Genomic DNA, 7177 nt, shown 5'->3' on the forward strand with positions numbered 1-7177 from the left:
AAGATCTGCATTTTCTATTATAACAAAAAGAACAAGATAACCAAATCCCAGTTTAGCAGATGATTCAGTTATTATTACACCCAAACACTATAGTAATACCTATGCTATACTGACCAAACAAAAAAGAAAACAGCTTGCCTACACCACCTCAGGAACTGAAATCACTTCACAGTTAAGCTCAAAACTAGAAACTCAAACGCTCATTAGGCAAATTGGAAAACCTAATCCAAGTAAGCTTGGGGGGTGGCCTCACTCAACCTCCCCCAGGGCATGTCAGTACCCCCGACAATTCAGCAGGGTCTACACCAGGCCCAAGCCCTGTATCCTGCAACTGTCACCTACTGCACACACCGGCAGGTGGCCCCACCCATATTATGAACAGTGGACTGACGTCACAGGAGTGCAGCAGCGCGAGCGTCCCCCACCCCTAGAGAAGACGAACCCACACACCCAACCGAACACCAGAAAGCAGGTCTTCAAGCCCGCCAATCAGAGAAACAAACACCGAACGTCAATTCCTCAAGCCTGCGAGACCCGACCGCACAAAATTATGCTCTCCTGCCTCCGAGGTTCCGGGCTCTTTGGTGGCATCTTCCACACTCAGGTCGCCTTCCCGCTCTCCGCCCTCACAGGCTGCTTCCTGCCGCCGTGTCTCCCCAAGCAGGAACGGAAGTGACCGCCATTTTGCCGCGTTCCCCTTTCTGAGCCAAGGTGGCGGGCGACGAAGCCCCCGGTGCCTCTCCGCCCAGCCCTGTAACTGCCCCCGGTGGTCACATCCCCTACTCCCTGCCGCGAGGCGAACGCTCCTTACCTAGCGGCGGTCACGGCAGCGCACGAAGAAACTGGACAGCTCAACTCGGGACCCGCCGACTCTCAACGCGAGGCGTCCGGCGCCCCTTTATATAAGAACGGGGGAAGTGCCGCGCCAATGAGATCCCTCCGCAGAAACGCCGAGAAGGGACTACTTTTCTCCGCCCTTCCTGACTGCTAAAGAAAAAGCAGTCACCAAGAACCATCAGAGCCCCTCACAAAATGACTTTCATTTAAGACAGGCGCTTCGGGGAAACGTCGGGTGGGAAGTGGGTCGCGACTCGGGACTGCTCGGCGGAAGGATCAGCGCGTTTGGGGAGTACTGCGTCCGCGGTCTCGGCCGGCGCTCGAAGGGGGCGGAGGTGCCCGCGGGAGGCTCTAAAACCCGGCGCGGAACCTCCAGAGCGCCTGGATCGTCCCAGCCCTGCCCCTGGCGCCACGCCCCGCAGCCCCCAGCCCTTGGCCCTCAGGGGCTGGGCGGTTCTCTAGACGCCGGCGCCCAGTTGGGCCCGGCCACTTGGCCCGCGGAGTCGGGGTCCCGCTCCCCTCACTGGCACTCCTGCCCTTCCCCCCGGACCCGCCCGTCCCCTCCCCCATGGGCACGGAGACAAGACCAGTGACTAGGCAAATCTCTGTCGGGCCTGGGCGCTGCCCGGCTTCCCCCAACCCCGCACGCGCGGGAAAAGGGAGCGCCCACCCAAGCTATTCTGCGTCGGGGAGGAGCGACTCCTCCCGGGGCTGTCAGAGCGCTGTGGGGGCCAAAGGCCGCCTGATCTAGAGCCTTCTAGATTGCCCCTCAGTCCCAGGCAGAGGCTGGGGCGAGGGAGGGCCAGGCTAGACCCCGTGGGTTCAGGGAATTTTCCAGCTGTGATGATAGTTGTGCTCGGGAAACAGAATCTCTGAGCCAGAGGTTTTCAAAGAACGAATGGTCCCTCGGCCTTGGATATTTCTCGAAAACAAATGTAATATCCCAAATAGGAAACTCTACTGTTTGGTTAAAAGAGGAGCCAAAGAATCACCAGCCAGATTTTTTTTATTTGTGCACGTTCTTTTTGTGATGTGTCATTTCCCTGGCATATTTTTTAAATTTTTTTAAATCTGTGAACGTGGTGAAAATTGAAAACAGGTTTTTAAAACATTACAATGAAAATCTCCCTCATCGATCTCTCATCAATTCCCTAGCTTCTGTTCTTTACAAGCTCTCTTCTAGAAATATCTAAACAAATGGAAAGAGGGAGGATATTCTAACTTTCACTGTTGAAAAGAAACGAAGGGCCCAAAATGGAGTCAATTGTGCTAAGCACAGGGCACTAGACCGAGATTTAATACCTAATCTTAATGCAGTTTTAACCTTGCCCAGGAAGATACTCTGAGCAGGTCAGCATGGAATTTCCTGGTCAGAACCAGAGAGGTAACTGGTCAGCATTAGTTAAGTAATCTACCTAATAAATTGTTTCCCCCCCAAAAATGTGTTTTTTTCCACTTAAGACTTTCTTGTCCCCTGCCTTCTCTGCCGGCACAATGGATTAAAACACAACACTATGAAGCTATCTGCAGCTGTTAGAGCAAGAGTATGATCCTCCACCTGGGAGGTGACCACCGTGGTGCTGCAGGCTGTCTCCTGTCCAGCGGGCTGCTCCCCCCTCAGGAATGGATTTCAGTCAGTCCAACTGTTCTGCTCCCCACTCTGTCTCTTGTGAACTCTCTCACCCCTGACACCTCTGGCCTGTACCCCAGTTCTTGTATGAATAAATAAATAAATCTTTAAAAAAAAAAAAGACTTTCTTGTCCCACTGACTACCTTATGAAACCTCCCCTTTTATGTAGCTTTCTGGAGGTTTTCTATTACTAGATAGAATGATGGCAGATTCAGGAATTTTAGGTCAATTTGACCTTCAAATGTGTTCAATTGAATTTTCCTGTTTTGTTTTTGACACCACCCTGAAAGTCTTCGAGGGAAAAAAAAGAGAGAAAAAGAGTCAACTGATTAAAAAAATATTTTGCCATTAAGGAAAAGGACTAATTATGAGCATTTAAAAAAATTGAATATTTTACTTAAAATGTGAGTCAAAACAAAGCTACTTACTTTGGTTCCCTGTGTATTGATTATGAAAAAAAGTCTTCAGCAGGGTTCAATTAAACTTTACCCTCTGATTTTTAACATATTCCAAAGGGATGAATTCATTACTGAAACAGTAAAATAAATATAGGAAAAAAATTGCAGATGAGCCGGAGATCCCAATGACTTCCAGCACAGATTTCTGTGAATGTTATTTATCTCTAAATTTATGGGTAGAGATTTTCAAAGGAACACAAAAAGGAAGGCTCTTTATAAGGTTATTTTTTCCTAAGTTTCAGGAAGAGGTGTTTATAGGAACAAAGTGCCTAGCCCCTCCCTGGTGGCACAGCCTGTTTGCTTAGCTACTTAGCTGTGAGTCTTGTGATTCACGTTGTTCAAAAGCTGAGTCACACGCTTGGTGACCTAGCCTTTTACACAGTCCAAAGGTAACATAAAAAACAGGCCCAATTTCAGAGGCAGGGGAGGTTGGGAAATATGCCAGTGGTTATCACTGAAGAGAAAACATTCTTTGGTGCTGGGAGAACTCTGGTTCTCCCAGTCCCTAACCTAAGTCGAACTTAGGTTTGTTAAAGCAAGCAGAAATAAGCATTTGTCCAAGGACACTGAAGCAGAGAGGGGAGGCGAACGTGACCTCCCCAAAGAGGGGGTGTTTTCTGGTTTCAAACAGGAGTGATTTCTGCCCCAGTGGACAGAAATCTCTATAGACAGTTTTGGTTATCACAACTGCAGCAGGAGGAGTGGTAGTCCACAGGCATCTGGTGGCAGAGGCCCCACAATGGACAGTACTCCATGGCACAGAAATACCCAGCCCTATGTGAATAATGCCAACCTTGAAAATCCTTGTTCCACAGGGTATTTTTGTTGCTGTTGTTCCAACTGCTTCCTCTTTGCTAAGAAGACTCCCATAGTCTAAATGCCCCCCCAAGCCCCTTGGATTCAGGGGAAAGGTACCAAGCCATGGGGCTACAATCCCCTGACCTAGAATGCAATGTGCTAGAAAGTGCTAGAAAAAGCCCGTTGAGTCATTGAATCCGTGTTCAGTTTCTTCCACTCACAGATCCGTCCTTTGCAGGCACCCCTGAAGAGATTACTTCAGAGCTGGCACCAATGGAAAAGTGACAGAGGCCCAGCAACACGGCAGGATTGGTGGGCACGTCGTCACGTGATGGGCTGACATCGGCACCTGATAGGCTGACGTCGGCACGTGATGGGCTGAGCTCACAAAGGCCTGGGTGTTGGGCTGCTGGGGGTGGAGTTGCAAGGGCGCCTGTTTGTCTGCCTGCCTTTCTTCCTTCCCCCCAGAGGACTCAGCCCCTCTGAAGGTCACAACCTTATGTGAAACATATGAGAATGTTCGGACATAAGAATCAGCAAACATTTCCTCCCTAGGGAAGGGTCAAATCAGAGAGCTGGATGGTGAAGTCTTGCCTTGCTTTGTCGACAAATCTGTTATAGAGCCATAAAAGGTAGTGAAAAGTATCTGCAATGTACAGGGTGGAAAAAGCCCAAGGGATTCTGTTGCTTTTCCTGTTTACACTTGTGCCTTTACATTGTGATCAGAACACGGAGTGCTCCAGCTTAAAATAACCTGTCATCCCCCACCAGGCAGAAAATCAGATAAAAGTTCTAGTACCCCAGAGACCTTCCAAGTTGATTGACCCATTAGGGCTTTTTGTTTTCTAAATTTGCTGGTTTTAAGTTGTGGCAAAATAAACAGATTGTGAAACTTACCATCATCATCATTTTTTAAATTTTAAATGTAAGTGTAGCAGCAGTAATATATTTATCCTGGAGGGATCATTCTCTCTACCTCTATCCTTCTGAGTTCTTTGCTGAATTCCCCATGAAAGGCAGACAAGCAAGAGAGATACCCAAGGAGACCTGGGTTATTCAGAGGGGGGATTTAGGCATTTAAGCTTGCATGCCATCTTAATAGGGGAAGGGAGGAGGTGATAGAAGCCTCTGAGGGAAGAATAAATGAGTTCAGGAACCATGAATCCACCAGAAGAACTGAGGGCTGGTAATTTGAGACAAAATTTGGTGTTCTAGGCCTCTCTCTTGTGATGAGTTAATCTTCCCTGGTCATGAAACCCCAGGAGGCCCACTGAGCCTTTGAGAGGCTCTCTGCTTTGAGGCACATAAGCTGGTACAGAGGAAGCTCCTCCCAGCATCTGCTGTTTTTCAAGTGCCAACAGCTCAAAATAATCAATATGACATCCGGCACAGGAGAAAATATCTCCCATCCCATCTGGGTTCTCTTAAAGCTGGGAGGATGAGTAAATCAACACCAGACAGATTAGTAGGTGGAAACTTTAATATATTTACATGCTTGTAAATTCTAAAGAATAATGACGCCCACCTGGGATAGTTAGGTTGTGTTTAGGGACTTGGGGCATTGAGGAGGGGACATCACATGATAGATAAGAAGATGGTGACCTCAGTTTCACTCTGAGTAAAGGGGAGCTTCTCAGACAGAGAAGACATAGTCCCTGGTAAGCCTACAACTGGAGGACACACTCCTCTTCTCCCACTCCCAGCTCCTTTTCTGGGTCATAAAAGGGAGAACAGTGGTGGTTTCTCTGATTAGGGAAAGGGTGGAAGTTTAAACTGGACGAGGCAAGGACTGGCTCTGTCCCTCAGCCTTCAGGTATTTCATTGCTCTTAGCTCCAAATACTCTGCATGCCATAGCAGGGCGTCCCAGGAAGACCAGTTCCGAGGCTCTTGGGGCCATCTGATTCTGTCCTCTTCAGATCAAAGTGGCATATTTTGGGGAGGGGAGTTCTGCTACTCTTCAACAGTCATGTTGCTAAGCAACCATCACCATATACCTCCAGAACTCATTTCTATCTTGCAAAACTAAAAATAACACCCACCCGCCTCCTCACCACCCCTGGCAGGCTCGGCTCTACCTCAGGTCTCTAGGAGTTGAGCTAAGCTAGCTTCCTCCTACAATGGACCTCATAAAATAGCCCTTTCTAAAAGAGTCACAAGTGCTCTGGTAAGCTGCATATCCCCCCATACAAGCTTTATGGTATTTTCCCCTTGTCATTACCCTATTAGAACCCTATTAGAAATATTTAATTATAAGATATGAAGTAAAACAGAAGCACATAATTAGTTTTGTGTTAGGCCTGATAACTTTAAACTAGCCTCAATGTTTTGTTCCTTTAAAACCTTGCTGACATTTAAGGAAAAATAACCTTTGCAGAAGAAGTTCATTAGAAGCAGGAACTGTCCCCAACACTCCACCAGATGACTCATGTAAAACACATGAGTCATTTCACAAATTTCAGTTTCACACACTGAAAAATAAAGACTCCCTCCTGGTCTGAAATAAGATGTTTTTAACATTTAAAACATGAGTGAAGTGAGGAGACAGGATTTGATGGGTGAGGAATTCATGTTGCCCCAGACAAAGAACCCAACCTACAGAATGTGACAGGAGCCCTCCGCTCAGTGAAAGGCATCTTTTACTTAAATGGTAACACTCAGACAGCTGGTAACTATAATATAAGCTGTATGTCCACCTGGCCTGTTGCTGAAGAAGCAGAAAGCAAAATCCAGCAGGCAAGTGGTTGGTCACCCACAGCTCAAGGGAAGAGCAAAAGGGAGCCCAGATACTTGACCTTTGAACCATTGAACCACACACACCTTGAACCACTCACACACCTTGAACCATCACACCCCTTAACCTGCAGTCAGGAAGCTAGGAAACAAGTAACGCCCCCTTCACAGTGAAATTTTCCCTCGTCTAACAAAAGTTTTACTTGTAGCATGATGGATTTCAGAGAAAGAAGATCGTGTGGTGAGTGCCACCTTCTAGAAGGAAGCTTAGGGGTGACACTTGAAATTATAACTTTGTTGAAGGATTTGAACAGAAATGAGAAAAGTAAGTGGAGATGCCGGGGATCGAACCCGGGGCCTCATACATGCAAAGCATGCGCTCTACCACTGAGCTACATCCCCCTCCCCTTTGCTGCTGCATCCTGAAATTCTCTGCTATACTTCATTCCTAAGGCCCTTTTAAGGTGCATTTCTGTTTTGTAAAGCAAGTTCAAAGAAAGTGCTCTAGTTTCAAAGGCCCATTGTTCATATTCTCAACGCCGAAATTCTAGCTGATTCCTGACCAAGGGACAAAGGAAAACAAACCTACTCTAGAATGTAATTCCACAGCCAGAAAGAAAGGGAAGGAAAGGGAGCTTCTTCCCATAAACAAGAGTGTCACCCTGTTTGTACCTCCACCCAGAAATCTCAGCTTTCTGTGCTCTGAAGTCATCAGACCCCCA

The 7177-nt window shown here is 47.4% G+C and overlaps 1 non-coding gene across 1 annotated transcript; it reads right to left on the minus strand.

Annotated features, from left to right (window-relative positions):
* Positions 1 to 6785: 6785 nt before the first annotated feature.
* TRNAA-UGC lies at positions 6786 to 6857 on the minus strand. The gene has a single exon. It is a non-coding gene; the product is annotated as a tRNA-Ala (tRNA).
* Positions 6858 to 7177: the final 320 nt, after the last annotated feature.

Source organism: Condylura cristata, unplaced genomic scaffold (genome assembly GCF_000260355.1).
Source record: "Condylura cristata isolate star-nosed mole 26May11 unplaced genomic scaffold, ConCri1.0 scaffold00029, whole genome shotgun sequence".
Classification (NCBI taxonomy): Eukaryota; Metazoa; Chordata; class Mammalia; order Eulipotyphla; family Talpidae; genus Condylura; species Condylura cristata.